Here is a 22338-nt window from a genome sequence, read left to right on the forward strand (position 1 = left end):
AGAGATTAAAAAACATACCAACATTAATTTTTAAACTTCTTTTTCCTGTAAGCTGTCTAGAAAACATTAAGCTGGAGTTGTGTGCTTGGAAATTAGTCATGCATAGTGTAAATTCAAATTCAAATTCAAAAACACTTTATTCATGTAGGTCACGGAAATGACACTTATGAATGTCAAAAAAAATATAAAAATAAATAAAAATTTTTGTTTCATATTGAATTTACCGCTACTTCGTAAAGGGTTGAGCTAATGAGAAGAGATAGCAAGAAACTCATTGCCACTCTTTAAAAGTCAAGATTTACATTTTAATTGTTTTACAAATCATTTCAATTACAATATTATATGCAATGTGACGCAACAAAGATACTCAAATGTCAAAAACTGAAAAGCTTACACGAGTAAGTCAAAATAAGAAAAAAAAAAGTAAATTAATACTTATAAACACAAGTTATTGAGTTATTGAGTATAGTAGATGCATCAATCCAGACATACCGTAAATAAATAGAGGCATTATGTGAGCATTTCATAAAATAAAAAATATAATAACTTTAAGTTTAAAGGAAATAATAATAATAAAAAACACATCAAGCAGACCTCTCGGTAACAAGATCATCCAGCCATGTAGTATCCAGTGATACATCCATATGTTCAATATATCATCTTTGTTGTAAAGAAGACCTAGAGGGGCTCGCCTTTTTAGTATTTTAAATGTTTGTTTTGGTTGATTCTCCATTAGGGTTCTTGCCAGTGGGTTGGGATGATTGTGAATTCGTCTTGTGTATGTCATTAGTGAGTCTTTACCAACCAAGTTGAGATACCAATATTTACGAAGTATATTTTATCATATTATCTAATTTATTTAAAAAAATCATATCAATTAGCAAGTTGGTAATCGAAATGCATGACGTACAATAAACAACTAGATGAAGACTGTGAAGATTCACAATCATTCCCAAAAATTGTCTGAAACAAAACTCTGCCTACGCGTCTATTAGGCAGAGTTTTCCTTCAGTTGTTTTTCTATCCAAATAACAGCATATCCAACCTTAAAAAGGATGGAGTTGTGTATCTTGCCTTTTTCAATCATTTTGTTAAATAAGTACATATCAATTGCTGAATCAAAATATTGGCTCGTAAATATCGTTATTAAAAGCACAAGAGTAATAATCGTTGGCAATCAACGAACAAAGGTTAAAGATCACGAGTTCACATTCACCTGCAAAACCAGACGAATTATTGAACCATTTCAGCATTTTAGGAAGGTGTGTGTTTTTTTAAGGTACCTTTGTCTTATCGTCCTAGAAACACCGCGCATTTCATAGTTTGATTGAGCCACTTTCTGTTTACAATTCCAATTTTGAGAATCACAGTAGTTCTAAACAGCGGCAGACTGGCGAGGATATCACCTTGCGTTTAGTTTAGACTAGCGCTTATCACAAAATAAACCCCATTTTTCGTATCACCGTTCTTCGACAACAATTCCCTTAAAGCCTGGGGGCCTACTCCTAAAATCGATACTCGATATCGTGGCATTAGTCGTGTCGAATCCGACTCTTAGTTACATCGTATTTAACGTTGAAACGATGATTGAACGAACGAAACATTTTTCAATATTAACGGTCCTAACCTTACTCTTAGTTGAAAATGTCAGAGACGAATATTCGAATTTGACAAATAATCAAACGTCACTTTTACGATAATCTCAACGACACTTTTTAGACTGTCGTTGCTATTATCGTTTCAAGTTGTATATTTATATTTGCCATACAATATACATACTTAATAAATATTATTTATATAATTATTTGTGATTTACTATTCAACGGGATTTTTATACTACCAAGTAATTTAAGTCATTTTGTTGATCATTTGTACGTAGAAAGTAATTCAAATGGCCGCCTGAGAAATAGGAAGTCGACGAGAAGGGTTGAGTTACTTTTTTTTACATTTTATTATCCGCAAGTTTGTTTTATTTTTTCAATTTAAAATTATCATATTATATTCATTACATAATTTTTGAATATTTACATTTTGTGTAAATGATGCAAATGGGTGATGCAGAGTCTGGCATGGTCCTTAACGCCTAAACTATGTTTTGACTTTTGACACTTAACGGCGATATAGCACAGATAATATTTACTTCTTCAAGGTTTGCGCATATTTCATTCACTCTAACATCGTAAAAAAATCAAAATATTAGTCTATGGTTACGAAGCTGTTACGATATACGATATGGAATATGAACATTTGTTAGAGTAGGGTAGGTGCGATATATTCGGGGTATCATCGTATTGTTCCGAATATATCGCTGTTGATTTTGCGAGTAGACCTCCTGGCCTAGTATCAGAATTCTGGGTCTTGAAATCTCAAGCGATCGCTAATGCCGCGGTCATTTGGAAGGCAAAGCCAAATTGGCCTTAAAGAAGCTGGGTGTCATTAAATACACTTTTGTAAGGACCACTTTATAAAGCCTTTCATAAAAAATCAAGTTCTGTACTACGGGAAGTTTTACAAATGCAATACTAGAATTCCTATTGTTACTGGAATTAGCCAACCCTGCATTTAGTTATTTGTTTACAAAATATATCTTTTTAAATATAAAATCAATTTTTTTCGTTCTAAATAGTATTTATATTCACTAATTGAACGTCAAAAACTACCACGTGTTCGAAAAAGTATGCCTCAGGCCTGAGACTAATAAATAACCTCAGTGAGCTTCTTTTTTATAATAAAATTCGTTAGAATATTATATCGTTCAATAAAATTTATTATTAAATAGCCTGACGGCGGTCGCTCAGTTCTTAGGTCATTTATGTTATAGTAACTTTAACGACACCAACGTTTTTTAACAATTCCTTTTAATTTCCTAACACAAAATGTGATAGGAAATTAAACGTACATTTTCTGGAATCATGTTGTGAAAGGATATTATACATTGCTCAACAAAAAACATACTAACTCAAATTAACCAAGTAGTAGACATAACATTATTTTTTTTGCCTTATTGTAGTTTATTTCTATAAAACTCACTAATGTGTGTATGTTACGCTACATGATCACAGGCGTCAATACTCTCTCGCATTTCTGGACAAATCATATATTAATTTCCGTTTCTGTTTTCAATAATTGAATAAACTCGACTATTTTGTAACATATATGACAGCTCAAGGGACTTAAAATAATCCTCGATATACACATAATAACATTGAAACACTGGCTTTAAATTTTTGCCTTGCTTTATTTATAATTCATTCTGCCAGTTTCTTCAAATAAAATTTACCTTTGCCTTAGCAGAATTGGCAATCACTCGATATTTCGAAACCCAGTATTTTGAAAATTGCCGAGGCGTTAACTAAAAAAATAGAAATCACGCATCATAAAGCTTCTGCATCTCACAAAGTGAGTAAGTTTCACTTTTCATTCTAAAATTTTACTGGTATGACTAAGTTGACTGAGAGAGGTGGAAAATCATTCCAGCACTTGGTGGCTTGGTACTTAGGTACCAAGCCACCAAACTGGTACGCAGAAGTGCTGTGGCTAGGAATTGCAATATTATGGAACGCAAACTTCGAATCAGTTTTTAAAATTTGGCACTGGTGAAAGTAAAGTATTCTAATTTTTGGTATGAGTAAGTTGACGTTTGCCAAGCAATTATGCCAAAGTACAGTGGTACAATAGTACAGTGTAAATGCATTCTCCCGTTTACCTCCGGGAGGCACCAAAAATACCGCACAAGTTCTGAACTCGATGTATGATGTTTTAGTTTTTGGCAATAGTTGTGGATGTAATTAAATTTCAAAGGTTGAGAGCATCACACACACACACACACAGGTATGCATGTTTTTAAACTATTACGTAAATTCTATTGTCTTGAAATTCTATTGAGCGCTTATTCAGGTGACCGTAAAGTTGCCTAAGACCCAAACTTCGGCTGCTCCTACAGCGCCAAAAGAGACTATAGACCTCTCCACTCTTAAGGACGCTATACCGGCAACAACCTTCACGGACAATGCCTGGACGCTTCCTATCAGAAAAGAAGAGAGCAAGCCCAGCTACAAAGCACCTAGTAAGGCTGCACGCAACCGCGCGCGAGCTGAAGCTAGGAAGGCGAGGAAAATTGTCGCCAAAGCCAACCCTCCCAAACCCCAAGAGGTTAAAGGAGGTGGGAGACAAAGGCAAGCCTCAAGGACAGCCACACATCCCACCAAAAGAAACAGACAAACAGGCACAGAAAAGGCCGCGCGGGAAACGCGCGGGCAGACTAGTCCACGAAAGGGCAGAAGCTCGAGTTGCTTCCGGGCAGGGATCACACCCTCTCAAGGGCAACAAACGAGCTCGCCCTGATGACACTTGATCACCACGTGATGACTCGTGGGCCACTCCCAAAAAGGGCCTCATAAATTATGCGGACATATGCAAGTCTAACGACCTGCTAGTCGCTATAATGAATGAGCCCTTTAAAGACATCAAAGCTGAGCAAGCCGAGGCAATCCAGATGGCTATAGATTAAGCGATAGATGCAGACATATGCGCCGCCACCTCCCCTACAGACCCGCTAAGGCTGCCCAGCTTCAGAGGCAGAGCAAACCACGGTGAGGGTACCCTCGAGCTTTGGTGCGAGGATACGTACACCGTGGAATGGCTTAGAAAAACGGTCGCAAAGATTAGCTTATTGTGAGTGATTAGCACACACCGGACTGGTTGTTCGGTGCCAAGCCCATATTCCCAGGAAGGTGAAGGCGGTGATGATCATTCCAAGGTTCACCAAGGGCGAAAATCTGAGCCTACTTCAAATCAGATTCGCCGGTCATAATCCCTGGTACAACGTCCGCACCTGAAGTCTGTACCATATTCCAGAACCAGACGAAAATGGCAAAGTACGCATCGTCCTTGGTATTCCGGAAGAAGACGTAGTGGAGCTCAAAAAACGAGACCGACGAGTCTCGTACAAATGTGGCTCCATATATGTACACTTCCCCGGCGAGGAAGGTAAGGGCAGCGAGCCTCCGAAACCCAAATCGGACTTGGCACCGCAGCCGAATCTGCCTACATCATCTGCTCCTGAGGCATCGCCCGGCATCCGTATGGATGACGAGCCGGAGGGTGGACAAGACCTCACTTCAGGCACAGCCCCTGCGGCCACCCGTCAGGGGCCAGACGGTGTCTCTATGACCACCACTCCTAAAGAGGGTGGAGCTCCCACAGAGACCATGCCGCACTCCAAGGACTGGTGGCAGCAAGGGGTCGGGGAAGACCATCAATTAAAGGAGCTGGAGGAAAGTCTGCTGCATAGCGATGGCAGCCCACACCCATCCACTCCTTAAAATACTGCAAACCAACCTCCAGCACAGTTATACCGCAACGGCTAACCTGCGAAGGGTGCTGGAGGAAAACACCGGGACCATATCCCTAATCCAAGAGCCGTGGATTAGACATGGCAAAATATGTGGTCTGAATAACATCGGAGGCAAAATTCTAGTGGACACTGCCACCGAAGGTAAACCACGTTCATGTATCTACACACCGAAGCATGTAACGACTACCATTATAAACGAGCTATGTTCCAGAGATCTAACCACTGTCAAGCTCCAAGCAGATGACCACCTAGGCCTGCCAAGTGTGGTCCTAGCATCGGTCTACATGCCAGGCGACGAAGAAGTACCATCGTCAGAGCTCTCTGCGCTGGTGACATACTGCGAGACAGAGGGTCTCGAGCTCATCATCTCCGCAGACTCCAACGCGCATCACACCATCTGGGGCAGCCAGAACACCAACAAAAGAGGTGAGGATCTACTTACTTTTCTCTTTTCAACCAACCTTAATATACTAAACAGGGGCTCCGAGCCGACCTTTGTCACAACGCGAGCCCAAACCGTTATTGACCTAACGCTAGCAACAGATCATGTATGCACACACATCAACGACTTGCACGTGCCGGATGAACTCTCATGCTCGGACCATAGGTCGATTAGGTATAACCTACACATAAACATAAAACCTGCCCTACCAAGGCGTAATCCGCGCAAAACGGACCGCGCCAAGTACAGCAAATTGGTGAGGAATGAGCTTCAGTCCATCACCCTACCGTATGAATACAACGGCACGGCGGGTATTAACGCACATATAACTGACTTATCTCATGCATTAATCAATAACTATGAACAGACGTGCCCTCTTACTTCGACAAAGTCCATTTCAAGCAACAGATCTGCGTGGTGGGGTCCAGAGCTGGAAAGGCTGCGAGGCAAAGTAAGGAAGCTGTTCAACAGAGCCAAGAACACCCGGGCATCAGACGACTGGAACGCGTACAAGCAAGCCCCGTACCGGTTCAAGAAGCGTATCAGCGATAGGAAGAGGGAAGGATGGAGACGCTTCTTTCTGCACCAGTATAGAATCCACTAATCAAGCGGCTTAAGTTAAAAACATACTCTCACGCGACCCAGAGCGAGACTTAGGTTGCCTGAAAAAATCTGACGGAACTTACACCAAATCCGACACCAAGACCTGCGAATTGCTCCTGAAAACTCACTTCCTTGGCTGCCGCATCACCAACAACCAGTCGTGGAATGATGCGTCGTAGAGTAGCACACCGGACCGGATGGATTGGACTACAGCTCACAGGGTGGTAGACACAGATAAGGTAATGTGGGCAATCAATAGCTTTCTTCCATTTAAAACAGGTGGCCTTGACGGTATTTTTCCGGGGCTGCTACAATGGGGAGACACCGGGGTGCAGGCCCTGCATCTCACAGCTATATACAGGGCCTGTCTAGCACACTGATACGTGCCACTCCAATGGAGGGAGGTGAAAGTAGTATTTATCTCTAAGCCCGGCAAGAGTGACTACATGAATCCCAAATCGTTCACACCAATAAGTCTTACATCCTTTCTGATGAAGACTTTAGAAAGACTTTGCGATAGGGATATCAGGGAAAATGCTCTCCTACACAAACCACTACACATCAACCAACATGCCTATAGTCAAGGCAAATCAACTGAATCTGCCCTTTACTGCGTTACATCACTTGTAGGTAAAGGTCTATCACGTAAACAATCAACTTTAGGTGCATTTATTGATATTGAAGGCGCCTTTGACAAAACTAGACCTTTTACTAGCATAGGCCGAGCGCTAGCTGAACACAATGTCGATCCTACAATTGCCGGGTGGATAGACAACATGTTGAGGCAAAGAGCGATACGTTTTTCTGTGAACACCAGCACAAGATGTGTGCTGGCAAATGGATGCTCACAAGGAGGGGTACTCTCACCACTCCTTTGGAACCTTGTGGCTAACGAGCTCATCGCGGAGCTAAACAGAAAGAAACTATACACAGTAGGCTATGCGGACGATCTCGCCATTCTAATAACAGGTCCATTCGAGAATGTCCTATGTAATCTCATGAGATCTGCTTTTAAGATAATCGAAGAATGGTGCACACAACATCGGCTAACCGCTAATCCATCAAAGACTGAGCTAATACTGTTCACTAACAAACGCAATTTTGGCAATCTTACATTACCTAAGTTGTTCAATACCGAGATAAGCCTTACTAAAGAAGTTAAATACCTGGGGGTCATACTGGACAGTAAGCTGCATATACACTGCATAGACATAAACACATAGACCGCAAGCTGGAAAAAGCATGTATAATATTTTGGCAGTGTAGAAGACTCGTAGGGAGAACCTGGGGTCTTGCTCCAAAGATATGTAAATGGCTATATACAGCAGTTATTAGACCAATTATCACCTACGGAGCAATAGCTTGGTGGCCCAGGACAGAACTAACAACCGTACAAACCAAGCTGCAGCGATTCCAACGGCTGGCCTGCACAGCTATAACTGGTTGCATGCGCACTACGCCAACGTCTGCCCTAGAAACCATTCTAGGGCTCACACCGCTTGTTTAGCGCCAATAACTTATTGTTAAATAATGATAAAACTAATATTTAATTATTTAAAAAAATATTTTATTAAATGGAGAGGTTAAAAGTTTTTTTTCTTTAAACCAGTGGAATCTGCCATATTTCTTGGCATTACTCTTGATTCCAAATTGCAGTGGGGCCCTCATATTGAAGGATTGGCGAATAGGCTTAGTTCTGCAGCATATGCGGTTAAGAAAATCAGACGGTTAACTGACATAGATACGGCGAGATTAGTATACTTTAGTTATTTTCGTAGTATTATGTCCTATGGTATATTGTTATGGGGCAGTGCGGCCGATATTAATACTATCTTTGTGCTGCAGAAGAGGGCTATTCGCGCGATTTATAACCTAGGTCCTAAAGAATCATTAAGAGAAAAATTTAAAGAAATAAACATTTTGACTGTTGCTTCTCAATACAATTTTGATAATGTTTTGTATGTTCATAAGCACATTGAGGAATTTTCTAGAAACTGTGACATTCATAATGCTAACACGAGGAACAAACATAAACTTGTTATGCCTACTACTCGGTTGGGTCGAGTTAGTAAGTCTTTTGTTGGGCGATGTATATGCTTCTACAATATGATCCCAGAAAATGTACAAAACAAATGTGTTACGAAATTTAAAAGAATTGTTAAAAAACGTTTGTGTGGGAAAGGTTATTATAGCATAAACGATTTTCTTAATGACACCACGGACTGGGATTAAAGCGAACACCCTATTGTACGATATTACATTGTAATCCATATTTTATATATAAAAAAAAAGCCCGCTGAGTTTCTTGCGCCCCTTCTTCTCAGGTTTGAGGCAGTCTCTTTTGAATGGGTGGTAGATTTTGACGTTCAATAAGTGATTATAAATCCTATTTTGAATAAAAATATTTGAATTTGAATTTGAATTTGACATACATATCCAACATGAGGCGACAATGTCGGTTCTTCGCCTGAAGCTGATGGGTGTATGCAAGAATGATGACTGCCTCACAGGAAACCTCTGGAACAGAGTAAGGAAGGATTTCCCACTCTGTGAGGCACCCTGTGATAGAATACCCATAACACACATCTTTCAAAAGAATTACCGTATTCAACTGTTCGAAGTGGGAGCAGACCAGTCAGGTGTAAATGAACTCAGAATTTACACAGACGGTTCCAAAATGGCAGCCGGAACTGGAGCTGGCATCTTCTCACAGGAACTGAATATACACACCTCTATACCCTTAGGCATACACAGCTCCATATTCCAATGCGAATGCATAGCCATCAAGGAAACTGCAGACGCGATACTACGAAGGAAAATACATGGATATTATATCCGTATTCTATCCGATAGTATGGCAGTACTGACTGCGCTGGGGAGCAACACCTTTAACTCAGCGCTGATATACGAGTGTCACCGATCCTTAGAACGAGCTGCCTCTAACAACTGGGTAACTCTGCAATGGATCAAAGGACACAGCGGTTCGTTGGGGAACGATGCAGCGGATGAACTTGCAAGGCGGGGGAAGGAAACACAAGTGGCTGGCCCAGGGCCAGTCCTGCCGCTACCCTTCAGCCAAATGCGGTCATGGATACGCTCTCTCACCAACAACCTACATAGAACCCGTAGACAAATGTCTCAGGCTGCAGACAGTCGAAAGAGGCGATTCCTGCACTATCGCCCAAACTGACACGTCGACTAATTAGCCTAAACAGACACGACATCCGAATTATGGTCGGCACCCTAACGGGTCACACATCACTGAACAAACACCTATTTACAATCAGCGTTGCGGACAGTCCTAAGTGCAGGGGCTGTCTAACCGAAGATGAAACGGTCACTCACGTAATCCTGGAATGTGCTGGGGTGGCCAACCAACGGGCACAAACCTTAGTAAATACAAGGTCGCTCCAGGAAGTCTGCGAACACCCCAGGAGTGTTCTGAACTTCTGGAAGGAGCTGGGCTGGTTGGAATGACTGGCCAACACTGCACGCAAAATGGACCCAATTAAGCGGGCTTATTGCGGAAACAGGAGCCCTTTACCAATAAGCACATAAGTGAATTTGCTTGAATTAAATTGTCACATGTCACAAATGTCATATTTACAACAGCCATACACAGAATTAATTATTAAATTACAGCATTTTCTAATGCTGTCCGGTCCATAAAGGAAGGGGCTCTTTTTCTTAACACGGCATAGACATCGTCAACCCTTATTCTCCGCAAACATGCCCGACCCGCTACAGCGCCACGGTAGTTTAAGCATTGCTCTAAAAGCGTTATTGTACTGCACACGTGGCGTATGGTAAGCTCGTTTTGTATAGTTTTTCCACAAGTAACTGGTATAGAACGACTGGCAATAAGCGCCGAATAAGGTAATTTAAATTAAGTCTGAATTTAATATAATTGTTGCGTCATCTATGTCGTGAGGATTAAGAGATAAATATAATTGAAAGTCGTCTGCACATATATAATACTTACAGTGCATAATATATTGCAATATGGCCGCGCCAAAGAAAAATAAATTAACAAAAAAACAAACTTCAATAAAAACTATTTCAAAAATAGATTATATAATATGCACTTTAAAGTAGAAAAATTAATGCGTGATCTTATACTCCGTACTCCTGCATATTAATCCAATTCATTAATCTAATTGCAGGTGCATTTATTGATATTTTTGCAAACGGAGTCCTCCCGCCGCGGCCCAACCCACGCCTTTCGCTTTGTCACGTGGCGCGTGCGACACAAGCACATCTCACCTACAACTAGAATTAGTTTTATTAGATTGTTTAAAATACGCAATTATTTTTTTACTTTCTAGTACATATTATTGTATGTATAGTTATGAAAAAATTTTTGAAGGCGGTTGATTTTTTGGTGACTCAATTATTAGTAGTACCGAAAAAGAGGAAGACTACGTACTTACAAAAATAATAAAACCCATAAGACCGACACCTTGTTGATATGTGTAGATAAATGAGCATACGGGTCACCTGATGGTATCTGATCACCGCAGCCCATACATTCTTGTAACACCAGAGGAATTTCGAGAACGTTCATTATAATCTTCATCGTTTCAGCCGGAAGACGTCCACTGCTGGACAAAGGCCTTCCCTAAAGATCGCCATCGGTCCTGCGCTGCCCTCATCCACAACGTCGATCCATCTTGTGGGTACTACCAACACTACGCCTTCCGGTTCTCGGTCGTCATGCGAGGACCTTACTGCCCCAGGAATGCTACTACGCTTATACGCTTCACAAGAACGATACTGATCTTATAAAGTGTCGAATAAACGTAAAAAAAGTCTTTAATAATCAATTAGTTCAATATAATTACTGTCGAGTATAGATTTATTGTAATAAATATTGTTTTAAGTAAGTACGAACGAGAACACGAAATTAGCACGCCCAATTCAGTTCCTGATGTAAATTAAAGAGCAAAGTTACATCCGTGTGAGATTGCTGTATCAAAAAAATAAATAAATGTTAATTTACATTTTTGTTGTCGGAATTGGATAGTCTATGTGATGTTTCACGTAGAGTCCTAGATCATATGTAGGCAGAAGATGGTGATGGTAGGTTAAAATGTAGATAAAATTTTTAATTTTAAGTGTGATAATGATGAATAATAGTTTATTGAAGTAAGTAATTAAGATCTTTATTTGAATTTGTGTCTGTTTGAATTTGAATATTGTGTTTTTACAAAGCATAATATTAGTTAGGTATGATGATTTTATTAAATGTTGTAGTTTGATTTTAATTATTAAAAGAAGGCCGCTGAGTTTCTTGCGCCCGTTCTTATTAGGTCTGATGCTTACTTTTAAGAATTTTTTGCAGTTTTTTGCGTGTAAAAGTGATTTTAGATCATATTTTGATTAAAATTATTTATACAAATGGTTTAAGTTTTCTTAAGTGTTAATTCCGCTAATATTTGTTTTTAAAACAATTCGACACGTGTTTCGCCTCTACACGAGCCAAAATCGCCAATATCTGGCACTGAACTTTGGCGAGACAACACGTCCTGACGATGCCTCGTGTAGAGGCGAAACACGTGTCGAATTGTTTTAAAAACAAATATTGGCGGAATTAACACTAAAGAGAACTTAAATCATTAGTATAATTATGGATTTCCGCAAAGTAACGCCTAATTCAATAAATTTTCTTAAAAATATTTTTTAATTAGAATTTGCTGTAATTGTATTTTGCAAAAATTGTATAATACTTTATAATATTTATATTAAACTTTATGGAATAAATTAGTGATATAACACATTTGCTGGAAAATGAGGGACATCCATCAAGATTATGATATTGTCGGTAAAGTAAACTAATATGACCCTAAGAAGACACAAGTTTGTGCGTACACCGCTAAAAGGTATCTCCTTGATTCAACATCACTCTAACTGCCACAGACTGTATCAGCAAACTCGCCGTCAATATATCGAGCGACGTTCAGTTCCGTGGCCATTTGTAAAAGGCAAATATGGCCTCTAAAAAGCTGCGAGGAATTCGTATTATGACTTAGCGAACTTCAAGCTTAGAGCATACTCCCAACTTAAAGGCTAGCAATGCTTCTCTTGACTCTCTCTCTCCCCTGCTGTTGCGAATGTCCATTGATGGTTGCTCACCACTTCCTGTGGCGTGAGCCACTCCGGTTGAACCCTCTTATATAAAAAATACTTTTACAATTATACTCAAGTAAAAGAAGTCATTGCGAGATTATCAGTTTCTGAATATCCCGTTCGGTGTTACGGATTTGGGCAGAGTCGTCAGGTAGTATTTTTGATAAACGCGAGTGTTACACATTTAAATAAAACACTTTTAAAGGATGAAAACGCGTGTAATTGCAATGGTTTTACATTAGATATTTGCGTAAAAGTTACATTTTTATTTTAGTTAACCCGACGTTTCAAGACCTTTCCAGATCTCGTTTTCAAGGGGACTGCAGAGGGATCTCAGAGAGTCGTCAGGTTTTATGCCGCTTAAAATCCATTTAAATATTTGGAATAAGCAAATGTGCCCTAGATAAAAGGTAATTAAGACGAAAAAACATTTATTTTTATCATATAATTTATAATTCACAATAATGTGTTATAAAATATATGCATTTCATCACTAAAATATAATTTTGAAGTCGACTATGGTTATGTATAATATGTAATGAATCACCTCACATTAAGGCGAGTGCATAAAAAAACTTGCGCGACATTTCCCATAATTTTTATATATTTGTTTGTATCGTATTTGCTGCTGTGGGGTATATAATTGTAAAAATTTCAAGTTTGAGTACAGAACATGAACAATGATAGATATGTCCCGCCAGAAATAAATGCTAAATGCAGCAAAACATTCAATCTTGAGAAAAGTACTTAGTTCCTTACGATATTTACTAACAATGGACGAGCAACAAAAAAGAACCTAGGCATTGTTTTTTCCCCATAAATGTGTTGAATGAGGGTATATGAAAAACTAGACTGGAACTAGACACTCGGCTGATTCACTCCCTAGCCTACGACTCAGGCTGCAACCCACAGCCTCGTGTATAATGAGCAACTTAGCTCACTTGTATTATAATATACAGTATGGAAACAGCTTATGTGAAATAAATGTAGGTAGATACTTGTTAGCATATCAGCTGACGATGTACCAAAAATTAACGAAATCCGTGCAGTGGTTTTGTCAAAAAGTAGGCTTTTCATTTTGAGCAAATTTAAACGTCCTGTAAGATTTGCGTGACTGGGTCAATAATTCAATGAACTTGAATATTTCAATATCATAAGGTGTTGCCGCTTTGCCTAGCTGCCTCTGAATTGCGCCGCCCGCGGCCGTCAGAGAGATACACGTGCCGGCGGTGTCCCTTTGACTGGTCCGACGTAGGGAAGGACATATTCTATCGATAATTAGCTTTCATTAAAGGGACTTGTAATCGATAAATAATAAGCTGTTTAAGTCTATTTTGAAATTGTTCTGTAATGATTATTGTTAAAAAAACTACACCTACTATTGTATTTAAAACTAAGAAGCTTCAGAATTTTTATTTTTATGAATTATGAAGTAGTTTAGAGATAATGATCATGATAAGTGATAAGGAAGAAATAAACAATAACAAATTATAACTTGTTTGTTATTTGAAAGAAATCAAAAATCGTACTAACTTATTTTGTTTTATTTATTTTTTTATGAAAATAAGGGACGAGACGAGCAGGACGGAGAGCTGATGGTAATGAATACGCCCTGCCCATTACAATGCAGTGCCGCTCAGGATTCTTGAAAAACCCAAAAATTCTAAGCGGCACAACTGCGCTCGTCATCTTAAGACATAAGATGTTAAGTCTCATTTGCCCAGTAATTTCACTAGCTTCAGCAACCTTCAGACCGAAACACAGTAATGCTAACACATTACTGCTTCACGGCAGAAATAGGCGCTGTTTTGGTATCCATAATCTAGCCGGCATCCTGTGCAAAGGAGCCTCCCACTTGTTCGCTGCTCAAGAAATCACTCAGAAAACAGTGATTTCGTAAGTATTGAACTTACAAAAATAACCAATTTTTTTACAAAGCTTATCCATTCATTAATGTATTAATTGTTAAAAATATTAAAACATTCGAATAATACAAAACTACTAGTTTTTAATCCCTTGCTTAGATTGTTAGTTAGTAATTGTAAATAAAGTATCGATAAACTAGAATTGTAGGGTATTCCCTATTTACGCCTCTATTTATTTTCGTCATTTTATTTAAGTATTTGTAATTTTTTATTCAGTTTAACGCGTGCTTTCGGAATGTGTGTCCGATGTCTGGAGTGCTTTATGCAGCCCGCGATTGTTTCAAGTTTTTTTTTTTGAAAAAATTAAAGTTGTATTTATTAACTTAACTTTCTTAAAGTTCAAGTGAAATGTTTCAATCAGTTTTTATTTCTTCGCTAATAATTATGTTATTGTTATGACCTTGTTTACGAGAAGAGAAGTAACAGCCAATTCACCGCCGTGAGCTACGTTGTCCTTCCTCGGGGTCAAAGTACGTAGTCTAAACAGACTGTTTTTTTTATTTAATTCAATACTGATAATTAGTTTCTTTGAAAATTTTATAGTTTAGGGATTTTAATTTAATTATTAATTTTACTATACTTCTGTGGACCATTATGACTTGAATTTTCATTTATTTCATATAAGTTGTTTCCATACTTTATATTGAATCATTGGGTCAGGAAGAACAATCTGTATGCCTTTTGTGTCATGGTTGCAGACACGCATAATGGATTTAGTTAAATAATTAACTAGTACTTGTTACCGCGCACACGAGGTACGAGGGAACAGCCAAAATTATCGGTATTAGATATTAGATTAGATAGTATTAGATGACTATGGCAGCAATGAAAACGTAAATATTGAGGTAAACAGTTAACATCTATTTTGAGCAATGCACGCACACTCACGTAAGACGTAGCTTGTCACTTACACTAAATTAACAAACCTGGCCTGTTTTCACCGGTTGTCCAGCAGTAAGAGGCTCTATCTAGACGTATAAATTAGCTAAGCTATCAGCTAATCACATGTTCTAACTACTATACTACCAATTGCCAATTTTTTATGATCTTGCGAAATCGTTCATAAGTTATAAAAGCTAAATACAGATTGCAAGAACAGATAAAATTTCAGAAATCGTAGAATTGGCCTCAGTTATTCATATAACGTTTATTCATCACAAAATTTCACAATAAAAATGTAATAACAGAGACACGTTACAGATATTTATAGTAATATATAATATGTAAATGTACTTTGTGCATACAATCAAATATACCAATTATAGTACCCACCTATAAACTAATCGCAAATACTAACGAAATGGAGCTTACGTTTCATAATACGCTACGCATTGATATTGGTAACACAAAAATAATAACTTTTACTTTATCTGTTCATTGTGATAAACGTACAATCTACGCAACTATGGGTATGTCTACAGGTCCCATAGTGGTAACGCAGAAACCGATCTTCTCTTGGGCTGCGTTCAAACGGCAATTGACGACGTGCTTGCACAGATCCCCTCCGTTGAAATCGTAGTCTTGGGTGATTTCAACGGGCACAATGCCGAATGGCTTGGGTCACGTACCACAGACTACGCAGGGCGATCTGTGCATCATTTTGCATTGGCGGATGGTCTGTTCCAATTGGTTGAGTCGCCAACGTGGCTCCCGGATGTGGATAGCCACATGCCGTCCTTATTGAATCTTCTGCTGACCACACATCCCAATGGTTACCAGGTCTTTGTCGACGCCCCTCTCGGAACGTCCGACCATTGACTGGTCAGGAGTGTAGTGCCTATCCGACGCCAACGTCGCAGACCACTAGCGACCCGCCGCGATTGGCACTACAAGTCAGCAGATTGAGATAGGATGCGTTCCTTTTTTGCATCCTACCCTTGGGGCAGGGTTTGTTTCCCTTCGGATGATCCTAGTGCCTGAGCCGTTGCAGTAGCCGATGTGATACTTCAAGGCATGGAAATTTTTATACCAAGCTCTGTAGTACCGATCGGTGGCAGATCACAGCCCTGATTCGATGCGTCAGTTAAAGCAGCATCTGACTGCAAAAAACAGGCGTATCGAACTTGGGTTGCGGCGATGGGCACAAAGGATCCGAACTGCATAGTTCTTAAGAGGAAATATAACCGTGCTTCCAGATTTTTTAAGCGGCAAATCGCCCGTGCAAAGTCAAAAAATGTCGTCAAAATCGGCGAGCAGCTTTCCAGTTACCCGACCGGAACACGCAAGTTCTGGTCGTTTTCGAAAGCTGCTCTTGGTAACTTCAGCCAGCCGTCCATGCCACCGTTGCACATGAGGAATGACAACCCTGGCTCATAGGGCAAAAAAGAAGCCGATCTCTTGTGCGCTCTTTTCGCCTCCAACTCGACTCTTGACGACAACGGAAAAACACCGCCGACCATCCCGCGGTGTCAGAGCTCTATGCCTAAAGTACAGTTCAGACAGAAAACTGTTACGCGAGCTCTGTTTTCGTTGGATGTCAGGAAGTCGAGCGGATCGGATGGCATTTCTCCAATCGTGCTTAGAACGTGAGCCCCTGAGTTGACGCCGGTGCTAACGCGTTTATTCCGGCACTCTTATTCCAAAGGCGTAGTCCCTGACTCATGGAAAATCAGCTCTTGTCCATCCGATCCAAAAAAAAGGAGACAGTTGGGATCCGGCGAACTACAGGCCTATTGCTATAACCTCCCTGCTCTCCAAAATCTTGGAGAGCATAATTAGCCGTCAGCTCTTGGTATACCTAGAGGGTCACCAGTAGATCAACGACCGACAATACGGGTTTCGCCATGGTCGGTCGGCAGGTGATCTTCTGGTATACCTAACACATAGATGGGCTGCGGCTATTGAAAGCAAGGGGGAAGGCCTGGCAGTTTGCCTGGATATAGCGAAAGCCTTTGATCGTGTATGGCACAAGGCGCTCCTCTCGAAACTTCCATCATTTGGGCTTCCCGAGAGCTTGTGCAAGTGGCCCTCCAGCTTCATCACTGGGCGCAGCACACAGGTCGTTGTCAACGGATATCCATAGAAGCCCGTGAATGCTGGAGTGCACCAAGGCTGTGTGCTATCTCCCACGCTGTTTCTTCTGCATATCAATGATACGCTGGACACCTCCAACATTCATTGCTATGCAGACGACAGCACTTGTGATGCAGTGCCGGGAGAAACTTGTGTCTTCTATCGAGTCCTCCCTTGATGAAGTCGCGGAATGGGGTAAATTGAATCTTGTCCAATTTAACCCCCAGAAGACTCTAGTTTGCGCGTTTACCACTTAAAAAACCCCATTTGTCGTATCACCGCTCTTCGACAACACTTCCCTTAAAGCCTCGCCTAGTATCGGAATACTGGGTCTCGAAATCTCGAGCGATTGCCAATTTCGTGGTCATCTGGAAGGCAAAGCCAAATTGGCTTCAAAGAAACTGGGCGTCATTAATAGAGCACGGCAATACTTCAAGCCGGCCCACATACTAGCGCTCTACAAAGCGCAGGTCCGGTCACACATGGAGTACTGCTGTCATCTCTGGTCTGGCCCCACCCCAGTATCAGCTCGATCCATTTGACCGCGTGAAACGTAGAGCAGCTCGAATTGTGGGGGACCCAGTGCTCTGTGAACGGTTGGATCACTTGGCGTTGCGTAGAGACGTCGCTTCATTGTGTGTCTTTTCCGCATTTATCACGGGGAGTCTTCCGAAGATCTGTTTAACCTGATTCCTGCCGCCGAATTCCACCTTCGCACGACACGCCACAAGTTAGGATATCATCCTCACCATCTGGATGTGTGGCGCTCCGCCTTTCTTCCACGTACTACAAAGCTGTGGAATGAGCTTCCTTGTGCGGTGTTTCCGGGACGATACGACATGGGTACCTTCAAAAAAAAGCGCGTACACCTTCCTTAAAGGCCGGCAACGCTCCTGTGATTCAAGAGATTGTAGGCGGCGGTGATCACTTAACAACAGGTGACCCGTACGCTCGTTTGTCCTCCTATTTCATAAAAAAAAATATGTTTATTGTTACGATTTTGTGCTGATGCCTTAGCGAAGGAGCGCAGTATCAAAAACAAAACATATAACAGACGATATTTTTTGGTCAGCGGCAGCGCGGGAGGCGGGGCTTCGCGTGAACGCGTCGTACGCGTCAGCTATACAGGTATCTTTAGTCCGACTTTAGTAGGTATATTATGATATATTTTGTGGTAATTAGATCCTCACTGGCTAGTAAGTTAACAACTGGCAGTTGTCGCAAGCTGTAGGTACTTAAAAATTCCATAATACTATTATTTATTGTAATATTAATGAAATAAAAGTTAAAGTTAATACATTTTATATGTAATACTCGTATACGTATAGTGTTCGCCCCAATTAAAGATACACTCGTACTTTACTCCCCTCAAGCGGTACCTACCTATGTGGTATGTGTGCAGGCCCATGGGTATCTTCTGTAACCATCATCATTCATCATTTCAGGCAGTAGAAGTCCACTGCTGGATAAAGGCCTCCACCATCACCATGATGATCTGTCCTGCGCTGCCCTCATCCAACGTATTCCTTCAATCATGACACAGCACCACCCCATCTCCTCCTGTGGTTGTCGTATGAGATGACTAAGGATAAAGCCGAGGTTGGGCAGCAGCATCTCTTAAAGGGAGCACCAATATCAACTGCGATGGCGATTATGACAAAACCCCCCAAATTAAAAAACAGGACAGACAGAATATGGCATCTTCTGTACTTAATTCTATTATTTATTTTGTACGTTACTTTTATAAAAACATTGTGTACTTAGTGTGGTGTGACGACAGAAATAAAAACATTATCAAGGCGAGATTAATAATACGAAATACAACTAAGCTCACCGCACCAGTCTCTCTTGAGAAATTCAACGGGAAGAGCGTTGCATATCCGAGCGGGACGTCTCTGTCTCACTCAATAACTGCCAAACAGCTCAGCGCGCTTACAAAAGTTTTCATATTTTCAAAATTGTAATTGGCGCCATCTATGTCGTGGAGGTGTAACTAAACTAAACGAATGAAGTAAGCAACTAGCCACGGTATAGGCGGAACCATCTTCAATACGTATATTGAAAGTCACATTCGCGCAACTGATAACCATTGTAGAAGCAACTAGCCTAGATTTTTAGGTAGTTAGTTTAGTTATAACAAGATTTTTATTAAATCTTTTTATACGATTTATTGCTAAAACTATAAGGACAAAAAACACAGGATAAGATGGAAGGGAATCGTAGTCGATCAAAGAAGCGAAAATAACCACTGAGCCATTGAATACTGCTCATCAAAAGAAAATAGAACAAGAGCGAAATAATAACTCTTATCTAATTGATATTTAATTAATATTTCCAAGGAAACATGTAATTACTACCCGGTTACGTCATTATCTCTAGACCTGACTTCGATGACGTCACATCGTCGCTTTGTTACGGTGTGCAAAATAAGCATCACATGGATAAATATTATCATTAATTAAACTGCGATAATTTTTTCTGTATTATTGATTGATGTAAGGGTGTTGTGATGCTGATAATTATTATAATGATGAAACATCAATGAAATAATCTGGGTTAACTACAAAAAGTATTTATTTAAGAACTAGCGACACAGAAAAAAGAAACTACAGAACTATTAACAACAAAAGTCAAAACTTAACAATAAAAACTTCAAAAACAAAGCAGTATAGCATGAAAATATCAAGACATGTTTATGTGGCGGCCAATGGCACATGGCGGCACGTAAGCCTAGCGCTGTACGAAACGTGGAGATGATAGCTGCGCATGGGTACTGTCGCGGACGATTTACAAATATAACTTTCATTAATTTATATTAAACTAGCTGATACCCGCGACTTCGTCCGCATACACACATGATAAAGCACGTAGTACCTATAAAAATCTTTAGTTCTTACAACTTTATTAACTTTCTATTAAAAGAAGATTTATACTCTATATAGATAATCTACTTTAACATAATCTGATAGATAGTTAACAACTGTATTAAATCTTCCAACTGTAGTTAGCTAAAATTAAGATTATTTTATCCCTCCTGAGAAAGTTAGAAAGATAGAAAAATTCTAAATAATTATTCATTTGAAACTGTGCTTTCAATTTGTTTTCTGAACGACGGGGGACACATCAAAGGAAAAACAAAATAGTTCTTTATATTCAATTCCGAGCATTTTAAACCTTCTCTGGACTTTCACAAATAATCCAAGACCAAAATTAGCCAAATCGATCCAGCCGTTTTCGAGTTTTAGCGAGACTCACGAACAGCATTTCATTTTTATATATGTAGATAATTACTAATGACATTATTTTAATGTAATGACTAATAGTCTAGTGCAGAGCGATATGTGCAGAATAGCTGCCTATGGGTAGGTACTGTTGCGAACGAAAAATTATACTTTGAAAAATATTTAATGTGTGTGAGTGCGTGAGTGAGTGCGTGTGCGAGTGTGTATGTATTTAACAGACCAATTCAAACAACAAGAACAAACAAGTTGTTAACAAGAAACAACAAAAAAAAATAACAGCGAAAAACAATACAATTGAGAATTATTAGGAAAATTAAAGAATTCGGTTCCAGCAGTAAAGCGAATTCCAAAAGGGGCTCGTATTACTGTTGCAACTGCACTCTCCAAAGTAATTCGATCTATGGTAAGCCAAAATTCAAAAGATAGTCGGGGAGCATTTGTTCACGTTCGCATATTCAACTTTACATGCAAAAAAAGTCATTCACATAGAAAATAAAATCAAATTGTTCTGAATCCAATATCTTTGGCAATATTTTAAATAGTAACCAATAATCAATCTTTTTCGTAAAGTAGAACAGAAAATTAATGACGGTGGCGGGAAAGGTAAACATTTTTCAGAGGATATATTGGCACCCGACTCAAATGAAACACTTTTGGAACAGTAGACACATGTACTGTCTACTGTGCTTTTACAAAGTAAACACCAATCACCAGATGCTAATTGTGTTATTCCAGAACCATCTTTTTCCGATAATCATCTACGGGCTAATGATGGTGATGTATTAAAAGCAATAATGTCCTTTAGCACAGATTCTCCCGAGGCCCCGATGGACTGACACCCCAGCATCTTAAAGATCTGGTATGTCCTTCCACGGGGGATGCAGGTAGAGTTTTGCTTGAGGACATTTTTCTCTTAGTAAATCTCATGATCTCTGGAAAAAATGAATACCAAAATTACCGAAATTTTATATGGTGCGAATATATGCGCTCTTAAGAAAATGATGGTGGTATTCGTCCTGTAGCCATGGGCTGCACCTTTCGACGCTTTGTTTCTAAAATTTGTTGTACACATATTTCTCCTTTACTATCAACTAAATTCATCCCAACTCAGTTGGGTTTCGGCTGCAAAGGTGGTTGAGTAACTGCATTCCTCGCTGTGCGTACTTTTTTGGAGAGTAACTCTGGTGATGTCATTCTAAAATTAGATGTGAAAAATTCTTTTAACTCTCTTGGTAGGGCAGCTCTGCTGAGAGATGTTAAAAATTCAACTCCTTCAATCTACCACTTTATTTGACAATGTTATAGCAAACCATACAAATTATTATTCAAAAATCATATATTTGGTCTTCCGTTGGCTGTCAGCAAGGCGACCCTCATGGTCCAGCAATATTTAACCGTGTCGTAATCGTTTTTTGACCGTGACACAAAATCAGTCGTGCTTTTGGTTACAAGCCTTGCCTTCTGCGCCGATTGGAACGCTACTTGACAATATGACATTGTCAATATACGTATCACTCCGGCTAGGTATAAAACTGAATGAACCACATCAATGTAGATGTGGCGTTCAGGCAGACGCTCTTGGGCGTCACGGGTTATACTATCTAAGATCGGCAGGCCGTATCAGTCGTCACG

This window comes from Leptidea sinapis, chromosome 14 (assembly GCF_905404315.1).
Source record: "Leptidea sinapis chromosome 14, ilLepSina1.1, whole genome shotgun sequence".
In the NCBI taxonomy this organism is placed as follows: domain Eukaryota; kingdom Metazoa; phylum Arthropoda; class Insecta; order Lepidoptera; family Pieridae; genus Leptidea; species Leptidea sinapis.